The 13,973-nt window shown below is 34.2% G+C and overlaps 1 long non-coding RNA gene across 1 annotated transcript; it reads right to left on the reverse strand.

Moving 5' to 3' along the window:
* Window positions 1–1,698: 1,698 nt before the first annotated feature.
* Window positions 1,699–3,414, reverse strand: si:ch211-116o3.6. The gene is made up of 2 exons (NR_170087.1): window positions 3,211–3,414; window positions 1,699–2,096 (listed from the first exon to the last, which is right to left on the reverse strand). It is a non-coding gene; the product is annotated as a si:ch211-116o3.6 (long non-coding RNA).
* Between the last annotated feature and the right edge of the window lie 10,559 nt (window positions 3,415–13,973).

Consider the following 13,973-nt stretch of genomic DNA (forward strand, 5'->3'; position numbering starts at 1 on the left):
GGTAAATTCTACATTGACACAAGTGCCAATCTACTAACAGCACTGTTTTGTAGTCCAAATATCAAATAAAAATCTTAAATATAGCTTTTTTTTTTAAGAAATAATATGCCAAATTAAGTGACATCTTGCTTTCCCCATTTGCAGATTATGTAGCTTGTTTTAAGGGAAAAACATAATTTAATAACAAAATACACCAAAAGCATGTGAGGAGTCAAATGGTTAACTAGTGTTCATCATAAGCAAAGAAACATACTTATATATATATATATATATATATATATATATATATATATATATATATATATATATATATGCTTGAAGTCAAAATTATTAGCCCCCCTTTGATTATTATTTTTCTTTTTCAAATATGTCCCAATTGATGTTTGAGCAAGGAAATTTTCACAGTATGTCTGATAATATATTTTTTCTTCTGCAGAAAGTCTTACTTGTTTCATTTCAGCTGGAATAAAAGCAGTTTTAAAATTTTTAAAGACCATTTTAAGGTCAAAATTATTAGCCCCTTTGAGCTATATTGTTTTTTTCCATAGTTTACAGAGCAAACCATCATTATTATTCAATAACTTGCCTAATCATGCCTAGTTAACCTAATTAACCTAGTTAAGTCTTTAAATTTCACTTTAAATGTTTTAAATGTCACTTTAAAAGTTAAATATTATTTACTGTCATCATGGCAAGGATAAAATAAATAAGTTAATAGAAATGAGTTATTAAAACTATTATGTTCATTAATGTGTTGAAAAAATCTTCTCTCTGTTAAACAGAAATAGGGGAAAAAATAAACATGGGGGCTATTAATTCCGACTACAACTGTATATACAGTAGTTGCTACTAAACTTCTAAACACCATAATGGTAACAGGTAACACACATAAAATAATCCAATGAACATTATTTATCAACATTAGATGTACTGTAACATAAAACTTGAGATAAAACTTTACAGTAACTTACTGTCAATTTGAGTTGCTATAAATAAATAATTACAGTTGTGCTGTACTTTTTTTTACATTACAATGGGCTCTATGCACGGCGGCGCGTGACGCATTTCCGGTAAAATTTAAGACCCCGAGCCTACTTCCGCCGATCGTACAGTACAGTGCTACAACAGGAGCGCTACTGATAAAAACGAGTAATGTTTTGGACAGTTGTCTTAATGTTTTATGCCATTATAGCCCACTTATTCATGTTTATGTCAGCTACATAAATATGACATCCAAACGTTTAAAAGTGTCATTTCAAAGACGTGAGAACAGTACTTGTAGATACCACTGCTGTGTTCAGCAACGCACAGCGTCAGAAATTGAACTCTTACCTTAGTTTCCACACGTTTCCAAAAGAAAAAGTCGTGCAGAAGAGGTAGGTTGTTGATATTAAACGTGAGAATTTTACAGAAACAGAAAAAAACAAGAGTGTAGCTGACAATTTCAGTCTAGAAAACTGATCGAGCCTCGAGTGCCAATCGGATGCAGACATTTAAAGAAAGGAGCTTTTATGGCAAATAATAGTTTGTTTTCATTGCCTTTAAAGTAAAAAAACCTGAACATTAATATACATAAACATTTCTTAAGCTACTTTCTAAGTGCAATTTTTTAAATTCAGAATAAAGACCTTTATTCACTGTACATATAAAATATAATTCACTGTATATAATTTGAAATAAAAAATTGTCAAAAAAATGTAACATTTTGAAAAAAAGATTTTATTCAGATGAACAGAAACAATGACATTGAATCAGTTGTTTTCTTGAATCAGGTGCTTCTTCTGTAACTCGTGCATAGAGAGGTATTTGGGTTTATACGTATTAAATAAATAAATAAATCACCCCTCTGTTTCATGGAACTTAACACATAATTGATCCATTCAAAACAATTGTTCATGTGACAACACACATTACACATTTCAGAGTAATGGGCTGTCTGGAAAAGCAAAGCAACCAAATGTTTGCATATCCCACTCTCAGCCACACAAGAGCAGGAGCTATTAACTAGCAGATGATGGCATGGATCTTCTGACGGATGTCCGCTACAGGATGGAGTAACACATAAAATTTTCTAGCTCTGAATCTCATAATGTTACCTAGAAAACAGAAACAAGAATATTAATAGGTTTTTAAAGAGTCATTAAAGGCAGTTCACTCAAAACTGAAAATTCTATTTCCTCATCCTTCACTTGTTCCAAACCTGTTTGAGTTTCTTTCTGATGTTTACCACAAACAAAAATACTTTGAAGAAAGCTGGAAACTTGCAACCACTGATATTCATAGTAGTTATTTTTCCTACTATGGTAGTCAATGGTTACAGGTTTTCAGCTTTCTTCAAAATATCTTCTTTTGAAAGGCATCTGCAGCAATATCATCAGATTAAACTACACAGTAAATCATTAATTTAAATTAATTAAAAGTAGCTCCCTTTAGTCACACTTTAAAATAAGGTTTCATTAGTTAATGTATTTGCTCACTATTAAAATAACTATTTAATATTTAATAGTTAGCATTGTTAAACTAATTTGAAAATGAATAAAAATCCAAAGTCATGCTTGTTAACATTAGCTATTACATTGTAAGTTAACAAGCACAATGAATAAGCATTTGTTCATTAATATAAATAATAATAAATATTGCAATAGACAAATTGTTGATGTGAAATTAACTAATGACACCTTATTGTTTTGGGTCACCCTCCCATTTAATTACAATGTTATCGACTAAATAGAAAGCATGCCATCTACACTGTTACACTGCATCTGTCATCTCCACTGTTTCAGCAATAAATCTCAGCATTGACACAGTGCTATTTGTCTGTTGTGGATGGAACGGCATTGTATTATTTTATTCCTAATATATCTTGCTCAATAATCATGCTTACAAGCTAAGACAGCATCTGTGTTTCTGTAATTATCCGAACTAAACAGTGGTGGTCACTTTAGAACAGTAAAAGTATGAATGGGACAGAATTTCACATGTAAGTTATGCTGTCCTACTCTCAGCTGGTGAGGAGACTCCGATTTCTTCATAGATCTATCGGTAGTAATGAGCTCTCACTGAGATATTATTCCTGCCCTGTTTTTACCTGCACCTTTGAGGCAGAATTACGTACACATATGATTATTTTTACTTACGTGATAAAGCTGCAGATGGACGGATCGTAAGAGTATTAACGCTAAAGTTAGCCTTTAGGCTAGCTGAACTTACCTTCATAATTGCACAGGTAGGAAGATGCATAAAACTTGAAACCTTTCTCAAGCTTTGCTCTGCGGTGTTGTAGAGCACATCCGGACAATCATTTGCACATCGTTGACCATAATTTACTCGCAAACAGCGAGTAAATATTGACGACTCTGCCATAATACTGTTTACCTCCGCTTAAAATCACCCAGACCGGAAGCTGGACCGCGGCCTTAGTCAAAACGCGGAAGTAATGCGTGCATATAGCCCATTGTAACTATTAATTTACAGTGCAGTTGTAAATTTACACTCATACTGGCAACCAAAATTGACAGTAAATTACTGTAAATGTTACAATATTTATTTTTTACTGTATAGTCTAGTTTTGGACTATTGTTAAATGTCGATTACACTGTAAAAATATCAGTAAAATTAGCAGTTTTCCATATTTTCAGATTATTTTAATTATTCCATTTTTATTTTGTATTGCATTAGGGGATAATAATCTTTCATCCAACCATTTTTAACCTTGAAAAGTTGAAAAACTTGAAAGTGATTTTATTTACTTTTTTAACAGTTTAAAGTGATATGTTGTCTGTGTTGGTGTTGTATATTACGATACAAACACCTTGTTGTAAACTGTCAGTACATTTTCTGTTATTTTACAATCTTATTTCTCTCTATTTTTTTCTTGTACATTATATTATTTAAAACTACTAAAATGTCAGTAAAGGTTTTTTAAACTGCAGAGTTGTGTTTTTAACATCAAAATTCGACAGAACAGAAATCAACATCTTAGCAATTTACAACCGCAAATACACAAAAACCACTTGTGAATCACAAGATATGGAACCTGTTAATTTACAGATATTTTTCCACAGTGTAGATTTTTACTGACAGCCCATGTTCTTTTAGCCAAAACATCTCTGTTTGGATGTAACAACAACAACAACAAAATAAAATGCTCCTGGGTTATGACATCCAGACAAAATAACAATCATGCAACAGACAAATACACTTTATTGTAAACACTTATATTCTTTATTGCAAACACTTAGCAAGGCTGAATTTCCAGTGTTCTGGCTGTTAAACAGTGGTGGAATGAGTACTGAAAAAGCATACTTAAGTAAAAGTACCATTACTTGCCTAAAAATGTAATGTGAGTAAAGATGTGGATGTGTGTTTGTAAACGTAACATTCTGTATTGCATTTAGCTATTGCCCAGCAGGCACACAATGTCATAAGACATTAATACTAGATTAGATTTAGGTTGTGATGTCGGGTGACCAAAATTCAATGTCTGGCCAGCGTCTAAGGACAACATTATATTGATGTTCAATAATGACATCAAATGACGTTGATATTTGGTTGATTTTAGGTTGTTAGAAAGTGACCAATATCCAATGTTGAGCCAACATCTTAAACCAACATCCTATTGACGTCAAATACTGACATTTATTCATCAGTTATGGCAACCAAAATAAAACGTCTAATAGACTTCATAGTGGTAACGTCCACACAACATCAAGCAGTAGCATCATTAGACGTTGATATTTGGTTGGTTTTAGGTTGGACGTTGGACATTGACATCGGGCTGGCGTTGAGTTCTGATGTAAACCCGATTTTCATTTCCAAACAAAATGCAGCGTCTCCACGACGTTAGGGTACAATTACAATTTGACGGCATGTTGACGTCTTGTGTCTGCTGTGTGTTTAAGGCCATTTCGGTCATCATACAGAAATATCCATCATCTTCTCATCAGTGACATGCATCTAAACCAGGGGTGCCCATACTCGGTCCTGGAGGGCCGGTGTCCTGCAAAGTTTAGCTCCAATCCCAATTAGATGCACCTGGGCTAGCTAATCAATCTCGTACTAGGCTTTCTAGAAACATCCGTGCAGGTGGGTTGAGGCAAGTTGGAGCTAAAATCTGCAGGACATCGGCCCTACAGGACTGTGTTTGGGCATCCCTGATCTAAATGGTCTCTAGGTCAATGCGTGTAAAGATTTTGAACATCTTCTTGGACACTTTTAATGCTTCCAAACAGTTTGCTGCAATATAAAATGCACATGTCTTGACGTAGTTCACTATGATGCAATTTACCTTCTATGTGTGATCTGATTGGACAGGAATAATAAAAAATAAATAAATAAAGTAAAAAATGAAGAAAAAATAAAGTAGTGACTGCAGGTTGAAGGAAAATAGTAGAGTAAAAATACCAATACTGCACTAAAAATGTACTCAAGAAAAAGTAAAAGTACACATTTTTAAAACTTAGTAAACTACAACTTCTGAGAAAAACTACTCAATTACAGTAATTTGAGTATTTGTAATTAGTTGCTTTACACCACTGTTGCTGAATAATGATGCTTTAAACTTGCTGTGTCATCTGGACTTTCATTATTAAACTGGAAGCTGCTTAAATGTACTGATAAATCCTATAAAAATGTTAAAGCATTGCTGTAGTCATTCATAAGTCCAGCACCCCCCCCCCCCCCCCCCCAAAAAAAAACCTCTGAAATCCTCTCCGCCTTTTAATCAACAAGGGGAAGTGATTAGCTTTTAGTTTTTTTCTCTCTTTCTTTCTACCAGTGTAATCCTTTCAGCCCAGTAGAAAGAAAGATATCCTGGCTTTGTGCTCCACTTTCTCCATCTTATAGAAAGTCTCTGCTGCCTGCTTGGTTTTTGAAATAAGAGTGGCAAATTAAAAGTTATTGTTTGTCACTTTTAAAGGCCTTTTTTTCCCAGCCTCCCCTCAAGCACAGCTCCACGTCTGGGGTTCGTCCTGCTCAACACTGTGGAGATTTATGCGGAGCACAGAACAGGGGAAAGCTGTTAGGCATTTTCTCTGTCAGTGGCGATGTTGAACAGACTGACTTTATGACTGCATATCAAGATGAGCAGCTGAGCTAGTCAAACATGACGCTTTCAGACTGAACTAAAAACATGCTTTAGACTTAATTATTTCATTAATAAATATATACAACATTTCTGTCTGGTTCTCAAATCTGATTGGCTGATAGTCTTGAGACATTAAAGTAATATCACCACTCACAGCCTCTTTAGACTTGTGTATTACTCCGCCCACATGAGTTGCAAGCACATCAATAAACTCACAAGTTTGACAAATATTGCAGCTGTTAGTCAACATAATGTAATTTTGAGGTTTTTAAGTTGAGAATGTAGTTGTTTAGATTACATCTATGCAGTTTATTTATGAGGATAGTGCCTATTTTAAATAGTCATAATTTCAGATATTTAGCATGTTGGCGGCCAGCCTGCCATACTGAGCAGAGCAAAGACGGTTGACGTTCCGCCACAAGATGGCGACAGATACTGCATAATAGGTTCTTAGGGGGAGAATTTTTTCTTTTTTTTTACATAAATTACAGCTGAACAAATGATTACAGAACAGGTGAGCGGCATTCTAAGTCGATCTCTCTCTTTTATATTTTGTATGGCTGTATTTATACTACAGCAATCTGGTAGTGTTTGCTTTGGCTTTTTTGGGGTTAATTATTGTGATATCTCGGTTCCAACAGAGAAATACTGGTAAATCTCTGTAGACTGATGGCATTTCATGGTGTTCAGCCTTACAATCTTAAAATGTGAGCAGAATCACCTATTTTGTCATGACTTTAGACTTTACGCTAGAAAATCATTCAAACACGTGACGTTTGTGAGCAACGACTTCTGCTGTTCTGACGTCAGCTGCAGATGTGTATGAATGGTGGAAGAAAGTAGTTTGTCATACAAAAGGGTCTTTGAGACTCTCCGTGTTTGATTTGATATTAATATACACGATTATGCCGTGGAAATGTTGTATAAATGCAATATCACATTGCCAGGCTTAGTTCACAAATAAGACTTTTTCTCAGATCTGATTTTTTTGCATGGCTGTTTACACTGCTCTTATAAATGTGGCCAATATCAAATTTGCAGTGTGAACAGATCATGGTCCTAAACTGACCCGCATGCGCAAAAGCACAGAAACGGACATCACAAAATGTCTAATTATGCACACCTGATACTGTATGAAGTAAGCACGTTGTCAGATCATGCTTGTATGATTATTGCCCTTTTCACAGACAACCGTGGTGTATTTCATGAACTGTAAATGATTGTTCTGCTACTACTAATGTGTATTTCGCCATTTGAAATCTAAAATAAGTCACTTGAGATTGAAAACGATGATCATTTGTGATTTATGACAACCGCGGCACGAGGTGCTCTAACCACCGGTGTAGTGAACCCATCAAGGGTAATGAGCAGCCGCAGACTGAACTGTGAAGCAGAGTTGTTTTATCACCGTTTGCAGTTTTACTTGGTTATACACACATACAGAAGGGGGGTTTGGGTGCTCAAGCATCTGCCCTCTTTTCTCTAGAAGAGAAAGTTCTCCCTCCTTTTTACACGGATCCCCTATCCACAACACGCACGGCGTTCTTCAGCTTCACGATCAACTAGTGCCCCGAACGTTAACAAGCACCGGTTTTGCCTCCAAAATCTTTTTCAAAATGAACAACCAACTCTCTGTGGTAAAGTAATTTCCATGTGTATTATGCTGCTGAGGAGTAGATGATGTCTGCAGCACAGAAAGATGACGCATGTTGATGGTAAAAGTCACATGAAATCCGACTTAACCGTTCACACTGCACTCGCATTGCAAAACATCAGATTGGTGTCCGATTTATGACCACACAGATCTGACCTGAAAAGATCAAATTCCATGCGGTTTGGGCTGTGCACACTATCATTACCTGAGTCACATGTGGGCAAAAAAATTCAGGCCACGTTTAGCTGCAGTGTGAATGTAGCCTAAGGCACACAGCCTGCAGCCTCAAGCCAATGCACACCTCCCATCAGTGCCGCTATACAGCCATATCGCACTGCTAATCATGTGATATTGCTCATATTTAAACTTTTATTTTCTTGGTTATTGTATTACAAAATACAAAATAGTATGTCATTTTTTAAATATCTATCTATATAAAAAAATGCAGAATGTTTACACTTTTAGCTATTTTCAGTGGATGTATCAAGATATTCAAAGAGTTTTAAAACAGTAATGGAATATATCGAAAGCCGTATAATAATTGATCCATAATATTTATTTTTGGTTTATTAAATATTACTTAACGTTCTAATTTAGATTTTTCGTTTTTTATATATAGTTTACTGTTTTCTATAGTTTATTTATGCTTTGTATAACATGCTACCAACATTTTTGTGTACAAAAGTGATTTTTGCTGCTTGATCAAGCTACTTACCACAAACTGAATCAACACAATGTTCAATTCACTTAAATTTGTGAACCTAGCCTTTTTGTTTTTTTAAAGTGTACTTTTTTTATCTGTGTATTTCAGTCTAGAATTTAAATTCTGTTTAATATAACAGAGCAATACATATTTTATTTCATATATTATATTCAAATAGTTAAAATGTCTATTTTGTGTGTGTGCTTAATTTAATTTAGCAAACGACAAGTGTCTAGCGTGTGATTTTAGCATTAAAAGTAAAGTTTGTAAAACATAGTGAAGCCCTTGAATGCATTCAGTATGAATATTTTAGTCTAGTCTTATGTCCAGCATGGAAACTCCAACATTATGCAACTTGCTGGTCACTTAAAACAAAACATTCAAATTGAACACTTTTGCCCACAAATTCCCTTAACCCCACGTTAATTATTCCACATAGTTATTTATTATACTGTTATTTAAAAATCCAATACACCTAAAGCACTTTTTAAAGAGCAATCTGTTTAATGAGCTCCTCAGTTCCAGTGCAGAACTCTAGATAGAGATTAACACTGACTGCAGCTCTTCAAGCATTGAGTGCTGGATTGTGTTCATCTCTGTCTGCATTCATGCTTTAATCCTCCAGCAGCAGCAGCAGCACACACACACACACACACACTGCAGTTTTCCATTGAAATGCTCCTCACTGAGGCATTAATGCAGGTTAAGCAGCAAGTTCACATGCATCTGACAGATGGAGTCTTCTCTATAACAGGAGGATCTGTCTTTCATGAGGCAATGGCGATACAAACACCCCAATGCACAAAGCTGAATTACAGAGCGATCTTTGTTCAAAAATTAGAAGAATTTCAGTTGTGGCTGTACCAGAATAGAAAAACAGTGTTTGACAAAATTAAACCAAAGCACTTTGAGAAAAACCCTTTATTTTGTGAAAAGCACAGAGATCGGAATGAGAAAACAGCATTGGTTTTAGCATGAAGAAAGATTACAGATATATCTCAAGGCCAAACTCCTGCTGGAGGAAACAAAATAAAACTATGACATTTCACCTCCACCCTTAACAACTTCTGCACACTCTTTGTGTTTAGTCTTTTACCAGCTTGATTATGAATACATTATATATATATATATATATATATATATATATATATATATATATATATATATATATATATATATATATATATATATATATATATATATATATAGCAATATATGTAACTATATAAAATATGCTTAAAAATTACTTTTACTAAGGATTAAGTCAAATGTGACTAAGCAACTCATTTTGGCATTTGCTAATGAGAAAGTTATGGAAGTGTAATCTTGAGAAAAAAATGCAAACACCCAAGATTCCAAAATGTTGGCTGAAAATTCAAGAAAAACAAGTCGAAGTTGTGAGATTTTGTGAAAACTCAGAATACTGAAAAAACTAAATATGATATAAAATCACTTTAAAAGAGAAAAAGCAACAACTCAAAGATCAAAATGTTTCAGTTGTCATTATTAGGTAAACAAAAGTTTAAATTGCAGCCTAAATTAAGGTGATAAAATTCTTAATTTCAAAATTTTAAAGTCAGTGTGAGCTGGAAGTTCCTTGGAGATACTTCAGTGTTATTTCAGAAATGAAATATTGGTAGGATGTGTGGTTTTATTTTTGCGCACATTTTACTCATAGCAAATTAACGGTAAAGGGGAATGGTTAAGCATATTGTAGCTGAAGTGTCAAACTATCAACAGAGTAGTCGCTTTACTCCAAATGCGTATGCAAATGATCAGACTTTGAACAAACTTTTTTTTAGTGGATTAACTTAATTAATACAGACTAATTATTCACCTAAAGAATGGCAATGTACACTAGAAAAATAAATGATTTCACACAGACTTTAACTCCAACTTTAGAGTAAAGCCTGGCTTGTTTTGGAGGTTCGCTTTGGGTGCGTGAGACATGATTTCGGCCGGCGGAGAGCATGATTTTTTTTTTTAGACTCGAGCGAACAGTTTGCGTGGCGCCGCAACTGATTTGAGTTGAGTATGAATCACTTTAAAGAGATTTTGTCTGAAACAGGTATGTCTATACACACATCTTTATCACCCGCATGCGTGATTAGGAAGAACCAGATGACCAGTAATCTTTGGCTAGAAATGGCAACAGCTTTGGGTAAAGAGAAAAGTTATTGTTAAAAAGTTTATAAAAACTTAAGGAATATGTTTGTTAAAACCAAAAAGAGATGCCATGGCAAAAGTGGAGACTCTGGTAGTTTTAATATGTTTTTTCACCATTTATAGCTTTTTCACTGACGTACATATTATAATTTTGAATGTAAAACAATTTAATTGTTACAAAACTAAAATGAAGTCACAAATCATTTCTTTGATAACTGGAAAAGTACATTTCAACCTGCTGGTTTACAACATACTGATACTCTGTTTTTGTAGGCTTTATTGGTGATAATGGTCAGGAATGTTGGACTATTATTGCCTTTTTAGCATTTCCGAAGAGGACAAACTAACCAGAAAGTAAATGTGTGAATTGTTGAGTGGGTGAAATAAAAAAGGCAGTATCTTTTAGTAAGTGTACTTTTTTTTTAATTCTTGCCATCCATCCATCCATCCATCCATCCATCCATCCATCCATCCATCCATCCATACATACATACATACATACATACATACATACATACATACATACATACATACATACATACATACATACATACATACATACATACATACATACATACATACATACATACATACATACATAATTTGTAGAGCAACCCATGTTCTGTTGTTATTAATATTTGAATAAACTTTAAAAGGTAGGACTGTCCGAGATATAAACAAAAGAAAGGGGTGCATCAGCGTTTGATTTTAAAAAATCTTGAATTGTTATAAAAATCTTCATAAACATTAAAATAATTTAAAAAATAATTAGTTAAAAAATCTTGAACGATGTCAATGATATGACGTAGTTCCGGAAACCTTCTACTTCAAGTATAAAAGCCTTGTCCGTTTCCTGAGGATGTGCCCGCACTCAGCGGAGGTGTGCGATGTGGTGCCAGTCGAAAATTTTTTGATGATTAAAAATCGGCTTAGAATTACAGTTTTTCTGTCCATTTTGCCTTTGAACGATAAGTATTAAGGCTGATTTATACTTCTGCGTCGAGTGATCGGAGTGACCCATGGTGCCTGTCTTGCACAATAATACGTCTGCATGCTGTTTGTGTTGCTCTGCAATAACACTTCCAAAATGCTAGCTGGCAGTGAGGTTTGTATGTTCCTCTGTGTCGAGTTTCTTCACGGCTGTTTTGTTTTGTCCAAACGCTACAAGTAGCTCAAACTCGCTCATTCAGAGGCAGGAACCGACAGACGTGCACCAACTGCTGGCAGTGTGAACAGAACTTCACGAGTAAACGTAACTATTTTACGTTTTGTCAGTTTAGTGGTAATTTGTTAGAATTTATATAAGCTGTATGAAAACTGAATTGTATGAAAGAGATCATATGAATTCGCCACTAATTCTAAAAGTTATGAATTGCCATGAGATAGTGTTGGATGGTTTGATGGAGGCCAGTAATTTCACAAAAATTAAGTCAAACCATTCCGTTTTTGCTTTTTACAGTCTAATTTACATAAAAATAACTAATTATGCTGAATGTATGTTGCACATTTTCTTTTTTTTTTTTGCCTCTAATAAAAAGAACGAAAGAGTGCAGGCAAAGCTGACTTTGCTAATATGAACAAGTCGACTTTGTTTTTGAAATGTCTCTGATTTGGAGGTTGTTTTAAAAAATATTTAGTTTTGCAACTATTTCAATTTCATAATTAAATCAGCAGAAATAGCCTAAGGATAAGACACCTTTCCTGTATAGTGTCTTCAACCTCATTTTAGTTAAAAAAAAAAAAAAAAAAAAAAGCGAGATAGAATTGTGAAATCAAGGTCATAAACTAAATCGAATTATTACATCCCTAATTTAGAGGGGGAATAGAAACGTTTGACTTTCTCTTGGATTTCTGTATGGGAAAAGGTTAGCATTTTGGAATATGAGCTCAGAATGTACTTTATAGTTTTATTTCTATTATTTATTTACATTTTCATTAAATTTTTGGATTAAATATGGCCTATTGTTTGCCATACATAAAAATAATGAGCAACAACATGTCAGCCAATTTCAGCATCAAGTTCTGATAAAACCCTCAATACACAGAACCCATCCTCAATAAGATGACATTTGCTTTTTGTTCAAACTTCTTATTAAAATTGATCTGAAACAGCACAAATCTTGAGTCCTTTGCAGAAACAAAGTAATTGTTCCATGTACTTTAATTTGTAAAAAAAAAAACAAAAAAAACTAAGTTAACTTAATTCCTTCATGTCGTCCTGACACAAATCAATTGTGAGGAAGATTTTTTACAGTGCATAAAGCAACAACTACAGCAGGATTTCTGCAGAATTAAATTTTAAAAAGTTAACTTTAAATCATTTTGAGGACTATTATGTATGAAATTTTTGACTTAACAGGACTAAAAAAGATTTTTTCAAATATCCCAGTTAGAAAGGATTTTCTCTTGCCCTATCAAAAATTGATTATAATTCAATACATTTATTAATACAATAATAATCATTTAATAATATTAAATCTAGGTCAGGTCAGTATCCTCAACAGTAAATAAATGGAGAACTTTTAAACAAATGTAACTTTAAGGAAACCTTTTTTTTTTTTTTTTTATAAAAAGTTAAGTTCATGAGATTGGTTTGTTGTGGATTTTATGGGTGTTAGTGACCAGATTGGATAGCTATACATGGACAAAGGAAAATGAAGACCTGTTAAAAAAGATGTAGGACCTACAACACAATATTTCAGTAGATTTAAGACTTTTTTAAGGCCTTAAATTTATCTTTTGAGATTTGAGACTTTTTAAGACTCTGCTGATACCCTGTACAGTGAGCAAATGCTAAAGATGCTAGCAGACTGTCAGCTAGAAGTGAGCGGGAACAGGGTGAAAGTGAGTAACATGTAGTAAGTTTCTGGGACACAAGGTGTGTTTGAAGCCTTTCATGACGGGACAGCAGAAGAGAGACAGCTGGCGCTCAGGCTGAGGCCGTTTATTTACCTCCAGCGGCAGCAAGAGAAAGCGCTCCACAAAAGAGGAGCATGAATGGCCTCTCACTGGGGAAGCCTTCCTAAACTTCTTTATGCAAGAGAGCCATTTAAGCACGCCACTTTTTTGTTTGTTTCACATAGCAGCAGAAGAAGGCTTTGGGGACGTATAATCGAGCACATGACCTTACACACTACAGCTGACGGCAGTAGAGAGAAAGAAAACAAGACACTAAATAACAGTCTGTCAGTTGTGAACAGGAAAAGAGCATTACTTGGGTTTGGCTGGCTGAAATACTCAAGTGTGCAACAATTACACAACATAAATCTATTGTGATCAAAATGTAGTTCGTTTTATTTTTATTTTTTTATTTTTTTTGTGCTACTTGATGGTAAAGTCAGAGAGTCTTTGTTTTTACGCTGAAT

The sequence above is a fragment of the Danio rerio genome, chromosome 15 (assembly GCF_049306965.1).
Source record: "Danio rerio strain Tuebingen ecotype United States chromosome 15, GRCz12tu, whole genome shotgun sequence".
NCBI classification, from domain to species: domain Eukaryota; kingdom Metazoa; phylum Chordata; class Actinopteri; order Cypriniformes; family Danionidae; genus Danio; species Danio rerio.